The sequence below is a fragment of the Artibeus jamaicensis genome, unplaced genomic scaffold (genome assembly GCF_021234435.1).
Source record: "Artibeus jamaicensis isolate MK-2021 breed Jamaican fruit bat unplaced genomic scaffold, CSHL_Jam_final contig_387, whole genome shotgun sequence".
Taxonomy (NCBI): Eukaryota; Metazoa; Chordata; class Mammalia; order Chiroptera; family Phyllostomidae; genus Artibeus; species Artibeus jamaicensis.
Genome location: NW_026521812.1, coordinates 25,221,732 through 25,233,788, shown reverse-complemented (window position 1 = coordinate 25,233,788; position 12,057 = coordinate 25,221,732).

Sequence of the window (12,057 nt, the reverse complement as noted above, 5' to 3'; positions counted from 1 at the left end):
AATAAGTTCCCCATAATAACATGCACTAATATATAATAATAAGTATTATTCAGTTTTATGGTTTTCTCCATGATTTCTAAAGTCATGGTTGGAAAACTCAAAAGGAAGTGTGAGTGTAATTTGCTTCCCCTCTTCCAATAATACTATTAGACACACTTTGAACACAAATTTAGTGAGCTCTACAAATTAAACCACATTTTGCCCCTAATTCAAACCAAATTAATGCAAGTCTCAAAGGGCAGGAAGTGAGTGGGGTAAAGAAAGTATCTGAAATCAACTGAATTTAAGAATCACTTCACTATCGCAGTGATGACTCCGATGTATCAATTTCCACCTGGGAGTGAGATTCAGAAGCTTTGGCAACTGTTATTAGAGGCATGAGAGCTGCTGTGGTCAAAGAGACTCACCAAAAACACTGAGCACTGTTAAATAGGGTATTTAAATAGAAGAGAAAATGTCATCGTTGCCCTGAGCTAAAGCAACTATGTCACCATGCCTCCATATGGGCAAAACAGTATGAGAGAGGACCTAAAGAAGTAAAATTAAATTATTGTGGAACTGTAGTGGTTTCCAAAGTAAGATGTACTGAAAGAATTAGAAATCTAGGATTTGGCAGATAAAGTCAAAGAGGTGATATGATTAAAGTTTCTAAAACAATGAACAGTAAATACATTCATTCTGGAAAATGAAATTTGTGTCCTCCCTCCCCACCAAAGAAATACTGGTCATATCCCAAAGGAATGCTATTCACAGGTACTAATATTGTGTTGGTCACAAGACATACTCTGAAAATAGCTCTTGGTTCCCTAAACACAGTCTTTCATTATTCTTCTCTCTTCCTTTGTATAATTCAAGATGGCGGTTGAGTATACCCTCCTATAATACCCTATGCTTCCCTACTCAGCCAGGCTGGTTCACTGTTTTGAAACATTTGCCATCTACCTTCTCATTTGCCAGTTTTCTCCAGCTACCCTGGCACCCTATAACCTTAGGGGGCTTCCACTAAGGATTGCAACCTTCCCTTCAATCACACAAGAGTTTAGTTTTCTCGAAAGATCTTTCTTTTTTTTCTTTGCACTGTTGCCTTGTACAAAGCTTAAACCCCCCCTACTCATTTCAACTTTCTTCTACCCTTCTTGACAAACTTGAAAATGATTTTTATGGGTTATACCCAAGAACCCCATTTCTAAGGCCCTCATTGAGGCCCCAGTCCTCTGCCAACTGCTTTACTTCTTTAATACTCTCTTGCAGTGTTATATACCAAGGTCCTTAGTGACCGAATCACCAACTCTAATACCCGTGTTCAGATCATTCCCTTTCTTCTTGGAAGTCTGTATATAATGGCTTCCAGGATAAGCTTCTTACCTCAGCTTTCAATTACATTTTTGACAGTTCCCTCATGCTCTATCCTCAGTCCTCTTTCCATTCTCTGCATGCTCATACATTCCTACAGGAAATTAGTGTTCAAATCCCAGGTGGGGACTTGGGGATTGGTGGGGAGGAGCATCACTTTGTAAATTATATGATTGTATATTCACTATGCTATACACGTGAAACCAATACAAAATAATATTGAATTTAAACTGTAATTGAAAAATAAAATTAAAAAAGAAATTTATATTCAAATCTATATGTCCTACTCCTGCCTTTTCCCCCTAAATTTAGAATGGTATATTTTTAACTTTCATCACAGCACATTGTATTGCTGCATGGCAACTGTCTATTTATAGTCTATGATGCTCAGTAGATTCTAATGTCCCAAAGACAGGAATCGTGTCTTTCTTCCTCCTAGGTTGTTCTTTTTTTTTTTCCTTTTACCATTCAACAGGTCTTCAGAGTAAGCCAGGCTGTTCAGGTATATCTATAGAGAAGGGAACATCTGACCAAATACTGGAAAGAGTTAATGAAATAAAGTTTATAAATATCTGGGGGAAAAGTCAGTGTAAAACAGTGAGTTAGTAGCGCTCCTAGTGTGTTCACAAAACACAAGGAAACCAGTGAGCCTAGAGTAGAATTTCTCGTGAGAGAGAAACTCAGAGACATTAACAGGAGCCAGAGGTTTTATAGGCTGTGCCAGGGTTTTGGATATTTCTCTGAGTGAAAGTAGGAGTTCTGGGGTGTTTGAGGCACAGAAGTACCATAATCCTACTTATGTTTTTTTAAACTATTTTATTTATTTATTTTGAGAGAGAAGGGAAAGGAGGGAGGAAGAGAGGGAGAGAAACATCAGTGTGTGGTTGCCTCTCATGAGCCACTTACTAGGGACCTGGCCTGCAACCCTGGCATGTGCCCTGATGGGAAATCGAACTGGCGAACCTTTGGTTCACAGACCCATGCTCAATCCACTGTGCTACATGAGCCAGGGCATGTTTTTTAAAAAATAATCATACTGATGCCTTTTCCCTGCCCCAAACCAGGGACCTGCCTGCAACCCAGGCATGTGCCCTGACCAGGAATCAAAACAGCAACCTTTTGATTTGCAGTCTGGAGCTGAATCCACTGAGCAACACCAGCCAGGGCATAGATTTTTCTGACAGATAGTAAGGAGTCAAGGATGAGACAAAGGTGTTTGGACTAGAAACTGTAATGATGGAATTTCTACTAATTGAGGTAGTTTTGAGGCAGGAAATGTGATAATCAGCTTTGTTATTAAGTGGGTCACTATGGAGGCTCAATGGGTCCTGTTTCAAAGAAGCAAATATGGGGGTCAAATAGTGAAAAATTATTCACTTATTGTAATAGTCCAGGAAAAAGATATTTAGTTTAGGATCTGCACTAGAGCAAGGATAGACAAGATGTAGATGATAGAACAGATTCAAGAAATGTTTATTAAAGAAAACTAATGCATTTTCTACATTTGTAGATAACTCTAGTGAAAAGAAGTAATTTTGAAAGATGTAAGCTTGAAGATTTAATTTTGAAAAAAATAAAAACAACTGTCTACCTCAGTAGGATTTGTAAATTCTGTCTGCTTGAGACTTCAGTGATAAACATTTTTTTCTGTAATAATAGATAAATATAATGCTGGTTTAGAACTACGTAATATGCAAGATAGAGATATTTTTATTTTTCTACACATATTTGCTGAAAAATTATCCCCCCAAAAGATAAAAGGCAAATTTTAATCACAATGACAGCATTCATCATTACCAAATATTCATTGAGAATCCACAGCATACCAAAATAGTGAATTATAAACTCAAGGGGATATAATAAAATGCATTTTACCTCTAATTTTTTAAGTAAACTTCATTCAAGTGTAATATCCATTTGTTTATTTATTGTACACAAATCTTAAGTGTACATCTCAATGAATTTTCAGAAAGTGAACATATCCATGGAACCAGCACCCAGATCGAGAAATAAAACATGATCAGCCCTCCTTCCCCTGAAACTCCCTCTTGCTCTCTTCCAGGCATCACACCTCCCCCCCAACCTCCACCTTCTCTAGGTGGTCACTTTCCTGACTTGCATCCCCATGGAAGAACTCCACTATTTTTTAAAGTTAGGTAAAATAAATAATACAAGTAGTACTCTCTGTATCTGGCTTCATTCACTCAACATGATGTTTGTGAGTTTCTGTCATGTACTGCACGTGCTCCACTCATTTTCACTGTTGTACATCTTTCAATTGTTTGAATATGCCACAATTCATTCATCCATTTTACTGCTGATTAACATTAGTTATCTCTAGCTTTTCACTATTATGGGTAGCACAGCTATGACCATCCTTATTGTGTCCTTATATCTATTTATGAGTATATATATATATACACACAAGTATAAATCTATCTATCTATCTATCTATCTATCTATCTATCTATCTATCTATCTACTAAATCTGTTGGGTATATATACTAAGAGTAGAAGTTCTGGATTATAGGTTATATGTCCATTCAACTTTAATAGATACTGTCAAACAATTTTTAAATGTGCCCTTTTTTCTATTTCAGTATTTAGGAAGTGCTCTGTTCAAAAACTGATTTTGATCTTCTTAGAAAATAATTGTATCATACACCCAAAATTTTGTCATTGCAAGTTGCATATCAGAGTAAATTACAAAAGATTCTGACTATGAATTTTAGGAAAAAATTAAAAATGAAAAAGTATTTTAGAAATTTAGTTCATCCAAGACACAGTAAGGAAAATCAGAAAGTTAAGGAACAGACTAGGAATATAGAGCAATAATAATAAGAGATCAGTTTTTCTGAGCCACTGCTGGCTCCCCTCATGAAGGTGATCAGAAGTTCTTACAGGAGGGAGATGCAGCTCCTTTCCCCCAAACACCCCAGCAAGGGTGCCCTTGTGTTTTACTGGGCTGAATGCCCCCCTCTGAAATGAGTCAAATGACTAGCCATTCTGAAGGCTTCACTGGGGTCAAGTTACTCCAACTGGCGTAGATATGCTATGTTTGCTATGATGTTAGGCGCGGTGTCCTCCACTCTCAACACAATGTCTGGCACATAGTAGGTGTTTGAATACAGACTTGTCAAGTGAACACATAAATTGATTACTAATAAAAGTGACCTCTGTGAAAAACATCTGATTGGGAAAGATGAGCCTAAAGATTTATATTACTGATATAGCCCCACCATAAAACTGTACTCTTTGTCTCTTCAGTTGCATGAGAGACCTGAAGTCAGCTAGACACATTGCCTTCAGGCTTTACATAGTTAGTTCAAACCACCACCACCTACGGCTGGGAAATCCAATGTTTATGCCAATCCCTTTTGAGAATCTCGGAAAAATCTCTACTTTTGTTCATCACTAATGGTTTCTTACCCCCAAATCTACTGGATTAGTTCAATTTGTGAATCAGCATGCCTAGCTCTGTGTGCTCTCTTTTTCCATATGTGGATTTGCACAGGACATCAGCCTGATTCCTTTCTATCTTCAAAGTCTTACCACCAGAGCAGGACACTATGTGTAGCAAAGTCTTCCTAAGGCTTGCAGTAGGCCCACCTCACTGAGCCACAGACAACTTACAACTGGTAGACAGCCTTGTTTTGAAATCTCTCAGACTTACTGGCACCAGAAGTCTCACTAGTTAGTTACTATTTCTCAGTAGATCATTTTCTCCGTGAGTTCCAAACTCCTGATTAATTAATTGCTCAGACTTTCCTTCCTTGACCCATATTCTCCACCTCCTCTTTCAAGTGCCTATTAATTTTACATGCAAAGAATTTTAGTTTTCTGGATTGATCTATTGTAAAGCTCTTAAGTAAGATACTTTAATAAAAGAAAAATATAGAAAAATATGTTGATATTCTTGAATACCTCTAAAATTTTGTAAAACTTGAAAACCATGATCTGACCTAAGGTTCTAGCTTTTGAGTTCCAAAACAAGCCATTTGTTTGTTTAATTTGTTAGGATTAAACACATTTGTTAGCATTAAATACAGGGTCTGGCACAAATAATGCCCCCTGTTTTTATTACAAAGTTTTTTTTTATTACAAAATCATAAGCATGTAGTTCTCTGACATAACAATATCACACTCAAGCACACCATATGACATTTTAAGTGAAATGTTCAAATTAAAACTATAAATTATTACACCCGTATTATTACCCTACCAAGCACACTAAAGCAGGCCTTGCTTGTGCCAGATCCTGTATATATCATGGGATAAACTGTGAATAAGCCATTTAAATTATGAATGCCCACTTCACAGGAAAGAAAACAGGCTCAGACTATATAAAAGAAGGAAATCTGCCATTTGCAACAACATGAATGTACCCTGAGGGCATTATGCTAAGTGAGGTAATTCAGACAGAGAAAAACAGATACTGTGTGATCTCACTTATATGTGAAATCTAAAGAAACCAAATTCATAGAAACGGAGGTCAGATTGGTGGTTAACAGAGGTGGGGGTTGTGGAGTGGGGGAGGTGAGTGTGAGGCAGTCAAAAGATACAAACTTCCAGTTATAAAAAAAATAAGTTCTACGGATGTAATGTACAGCATGGTGATTCTAGTTAACAATAACAACACTGTACTGTATATTTGGAAACTCCTAAAAGAGTTAGTCTTAAAAGTTCTTAGCACATACAAAAAAATTGTATCTGTTAGGTGATGGAAGTTAACTAAACTTATCACGGTAATAATTATTTCACAATATATAGTATATATACATCAAATTATTATGTTGTATACCTAGAACTTATGCAATATCATGTGTCAATTACATCTAGGAACTGGAAGGCACAAAAATAAATTAAAAAGATATAATTATATGTAAATTACATCTAAGAACTCAAAGGAACAACAAAACATAAGAAAGTCCCAGATATTAACATTCACGGGAAAGCCAACTATAAGTAGCAGAGGTAATCATCCAATCCCACTGCTTCTAGACACCAAGCTGGAGCCCCTTCCTCTTCATCATGTTTCCTTCACAGGACCAAACCATCCAAGAAGATGATGAGAGAATAATATATAAAACTGAATTTTCTTCATTTCAGGTCTTGGGGGTGGGGAAATAAATGCATGCAAGCAAAGCAAGGACATTAGAATCATACAGAATTGCAATAAGAATGCTTGTCAATAATATATTTTACCCATATGTACCATTGGAAAGGTAAGCCTTTCTGGAGTCAGTTTGCTTTCCTGTAAAATTGAAGTAATAATGTATTTCTTATTATGATGCTTAGGGAAATACTATGTATAGATTACTGTAACCCATGAACAAGTAGTTTAGTCTACTGTATATTTTTGCACTCAGTGAAATGGAGTATTTGCTGTTAAAATAAATTTAGATAATGTGGGTTAAATAGGTTTCTTCACACTGGGATTTCTAAGCATCTTAAGGCACAATGTTCATTTTTTAATCTCCAGGAAAGGAAATATGCATGAATTATTTCTCACATTTTTATCATGAATTATTTTCATGTTACATGAACTGCAAGACTCTGCCTTTTTAAAAAACACAAGCCCTTCCTAAGCCTTCCACACCTTTCTAAGTTTTTATCCAACTATTTCTAGCCTGTTCCTCTTCAGCATTTAAACAATTAAAGGTCATAGTTAAGGACACAGGCCTCAAAGTGAAACCCAGGATTCAAATTCCTGCCGTATCACTCACTCCCTAGTCATTTAACCTGGTCCCAGTGTAACTCTCAGTTTTCTCATTTGTAAAATGAAGATAACACCCTAATGTAAAGGGTCATTTATAAAATGAAGATAATACCTAATGTAAAAGCTCAATTTAATCCTAATTGTAAGGATTAAATGAGTTCATAAATGTTAAGCACTTGGCACAGTGCCTCACACATCATAAGCACTCAATAATCGGTAGCTGTCACCCAGTTTTGGTGTTGTGAGTTAAACAGAAGCCACAGTTTAAAGTAGCCACCAAGAGAAATTGAACAGATTAGTGCCGCTCAAGTGAGCAGTGACTCTTCCCTTGAACATGGGGGGCACCTGCCTGCCAAGTCCTTTCTACTTGCTGCATGCTGAAGGTACACCTGGGCAGGAGACCCAGATCATTCAAAGATACCTTAAACATGAAAAAAAATTCATGTCCTGGGGCTACACGGTTACCTTCTGGAAAGGAGGTGACCCTCATGATTTCCATGATGATTGACATTATTGGACAGAGTTCACTTTCCAGTTACCTAGAAAGAGTTCAGAGGAGGCCAACCAAGATAAGAAAAAGTTTGGAAATAAAATCTTATGAGAGCAGATGAAAAACCTGGGCATGTTCAGTCTAGAGAACAGGCTGAACAGCAACACAGGTGCACCATGTCACGGAGAAGACAGGTTTATTATTCTCAGTTATGAGTGACGTTACCACAGATGTCATGAGGTCCAGATTTGCCAGAAACATTTTGGAGAAGATGAATATACTTCACAATGTTGTATAAAATAACATAGGAGATACCCAGGATGACTGTCTTTTCAAGAGGAATGTTTAGGACTGCAGTAATTGATCAAATGGTTTCTCAGAGTAAATCAAAGAAAAATCAACCACACACACATGGGAAAGATTGACCAGATACAGCAGGCAGGTCTCTTTGGTTGCAAACAACACCCAGTGGCCAACAGTTTTCAGAAGAGGTTTTTAGTAGAAAAACAGGAGACAGTCAAATTACCAAGTTTGAAAGAAGATATCAGTTGAGGCAACTCTAGAGGCCCCAGAGGCACAAATCAATGGACAATTTTTTTTTCAGAGTGTCCATTAATCCAAGATTCAAAGTCCCAAAAAGAGTCTGATTGGTTTAGCTTCAGCCATGTCTACCCTTTGCTTAGGAGAGAACAGAGAACTCTGATTGGCCATTACACCAAAGAGATAAGAAAATCAGTATGTTGTTACAAAAAGAATGAAAAATGAGTGCTAGGTAGAAAAACAAAAAAGCCCACTCTACTCTATGAGTTCATGTTATATGTAATAAATATTATTTTTTGAGTATTTAATGTAAAATGTGAGAGCAACGAGGCTGAGAGAGTTATAAGGAACTTATCTAAGGTCATGAAGCTAAATAATTGATGGAGAAGAAACTTGGAACCAGGGTTTCTGAATCCAGAGCTCAGTTTCTTCATTAACCACGCTGCTTACTGCTCATCTTTTTCATAATCTCGGCTATCATTGCCACTCTTTAAAGCAGCTTTAGCTGCAGTCACCAACAAATAAGACAGAGGTCAACACAGAGTCAGCATAATCCTCTTTCCTTCCAAGACACGATGATTCAACACAAGACAGAAAGCTCATGTTCCTCATCATATTGGGTTGGCCAAAAAGTTCGTTTGGTTTTTTCTGTAAGATGGCTCTAGTACATGTCCATTTCTGCTACAGACAAAAATTCTGTAGCATTTAGTTGTCCTTAATTCAATCAAAATAATTTTTGTTAGATTGTATTGTGACAGCTGTCATATCAGTGTGCATAAAGAAAACTTATCAAAATTGGAGAATTTTTATGTAGCCATTTTAATATTGAAGATGGAAGAAAATACACAACATTTTTGGCATGTTATGGTTTATTATTTCAAGAAAGGTAAAAATGCAACTGAAATGGAAGAAAAGATTCACGCAGTGTATGGAGAAGGTGCTGTGACTTATTATTGAACATGTCAAAAGTAGTTAGTGAAGTTTTATGCTGGAGATTTCTTGCTGATGAAGCTCTATGAATAGGTAGATGAGTTCAAGTTGATAGTGGTTGAGACATTAATCAACATTAATATTAATTAAATGTTATGCAGGAGATAGCTTATATACTCAAAATATCCAAATCAATAAAGTGATTGGTGACAATGAAAAATGTGTGTTTTATTTTATGGGAAAAAACATACAGACATTTTGGCCAACCCAATATCATTCCCAAATAAGCCCAAGTTTGGAGGGCTTGGGGAGGGCTAGCTAGGGGTCTAAATTACCTTACAATGGGCAAGGTGTGGTTTTTAAAGTTTTAGAAAAAAGAATGACTGAGAACAACCCTTCCAGCATCAGAATCTCCTTATCCTGCTAAGAATCATGAAGAGTAACTTGAAACACCACACCTAGCTATTGCAAAGATGAATAGTTTAAAAAGGAGCAGTGTGAGGTCATGTCTCTCTCTTTATATGTACTGTCCTGTCCTCTCTGTATACACTGTGCAGCCCAAATGTGAATCTCTTGTGGGACCATGACCTTCTTCTGGTTCTTTGCAGCCACTATGAGCAATAGGCATTTCATTATGCAGATAAAAGCAAATTTAATGGGTTTACTTCTGAGTGATGACTTTAACTTTAATAGCTTTAGATCTAGGGTAAAATTCCCATTTTCCTGGTTTATAATCTCAAAGATTTAGATTCTATGGAACCAAATCAGAGTTCTGAAAAGTAAACATAAATAAATGAATAAATAAATAAATGAATAAATAAATAAATAAATAAATAAGCAAGCCAAGAAATATTACAGTGCCATTGGACCTCAGCATTAAGTGAGCTGGGAAAAGGAAAAGTTTAATGATTAAAGCACACTTCGGAATTGATCAGACCTGGGCTTAAATCCCAGCCCAGCTACTTACTAGCTGTATGACCTTTACCAAATGACCCTCTAAAATTCAGTTCCTTCATTGGCAAATAAAAGGCCTATCAAATACATAGAGAAGATTGAATGTGAATATGAATGTAGAACCCTTGGCTCGGTCTTTTCTCTAGTAAGCCTTGGCAAATATTAGTCATTATTTTAATACTCTGATACATATCTTTTTATTCCCACTACAATGATGTGTTTGAAGGTTGGGGTTGGGCTGCTCTTGGTTTTAAAGTTACTGCAGCTAGTCTAGAGTTCTTACATAAAACCATAATTTCTGAAGACTTTATAGTTAATATAGTTTATATCAATTATTTAACACCAAGATATGCATACTGTTAGTACTGAAAATTGTTTTCTAATAATTTTTCATTCTTTGTATTTGAGCAATTTTATTGCAATATAATGCAATAAACTTGTCTTTATCATCTTCTCTTAAGCCAAGCACTGCACCAGGAGCTGGACATACACAGATCTAAAACACAGCCTTGACTTTTAGTCACTCAGAGCCCAAAACCAGTAACAAATTGCAAACTGCAGGGGAAAAAATTGTTAAAAAAATAGAAATGAAATTACCCTATAACTCAACTATGCGGAGGTTAATAATTGAAAATGGCCCAAGAAAATTTTTACATATTATAAGATGTTATAATATACAAGGGGGGACATCCCTCTCAAAATGGAATTATCTCCTGGAGGGCGGGCCCTTTATAGTGCAGGCACCCCCTGGGTGAGACTTCCAGGAACCCATCTGTATGGTGTATCAGCTGCTGGTGTTGTGCGAGGCTACATTCAAGATCAGTGCATTTTTTTTTAAGATTTTCAACATATTTGTTCACGTTTGTTTATTTCAGGGTGGTTGATTTACAAGCACACCTGCCCACACCCCATTGAGTGTTCAGCAGTTTTTGACCAAAATGGCATGGCCCCTATGCCCCACCCTTCTCTATTTACCTGATATTGTCCCAAGTGAGTTTTTTTGTTTGTTTCCCAATGAAAAGAAGTCCTCAAAGGGAAACATTTTGCCAGGTGGAAGAGGTAAAACAAAACACAGCAGAAGCACTGAATGGTATCAAAACCAGCAAATTCAAAACCTGTTTTGAGCAGTGGAAAAAATCCAGATAGGTATATTGCATCAAATTGGAGAGTACTTTGAAGGTGTTTGAAGTTTAACTGTTTAAGAATACACAAGTTTGTATAAATAAATTTAACAAACTTGGTGGGTCATTTTTTGACTCACCAAGTATAACAACTACATATGTTAAATTCCAGAAGAAAATAAAGCAAATGGACAAAAAACTAACAAAAAAAATTCTACAGAAGAATTGTGTTTCTAAGATATGAACAGTGAGAGATTTAGATTCTATGATCTAAAAAGTTTATAAAATGTGAGGCAAAATTAATAAAATGACTTAAGCAGGTCAACATTTTGAATTTAGAAGGGAAAGAAAGATGCCATGAGCTTCATATAGGAACATAAACAATATCAGTTTCCTAGGGAAGAGAACTTTTTCAGTTGTCATTCTCTTTATCCCTTATAACAGTAAGTCCCCAAATTTTGTCTTTATCCTTAGTGTTTTTAAGATACAAACAGCAGGCTATTTGGAGGCATATAGAGATAAAGAAAGCTGAGAAATTGTTTATCCTTTCTCATCTTTTTAATTGAAAATACACAGCAGCTGACCTAGAGATTAATAAAAAAGACAAACTCATAAAATACTCATTGAGTTTAAAGCAAATGTCAAGAATAAACTTTGAAAGAGACTACAAATAATATAAAGGATTATTAGAAGATAATAAAAATGTTCTAAGAGAAACCGAGAAAAAGGAAATAGAAAAATGCTAAATTTATATTTTATAAAGGGATGTTAATAGTTTTATGTAGTCTTAAAATATATAAAATATTAATACATGATAAGCTAGCATCTCAAACCATCAAGTAAAAAATAGATGATTAAATTTCTGGTTAAGATTAGCAGCTAACTATGTGGGAAAATATAAAATTAAATTACTATGACATAAAAGGCACCAAAATGAATCCCAGATGAAA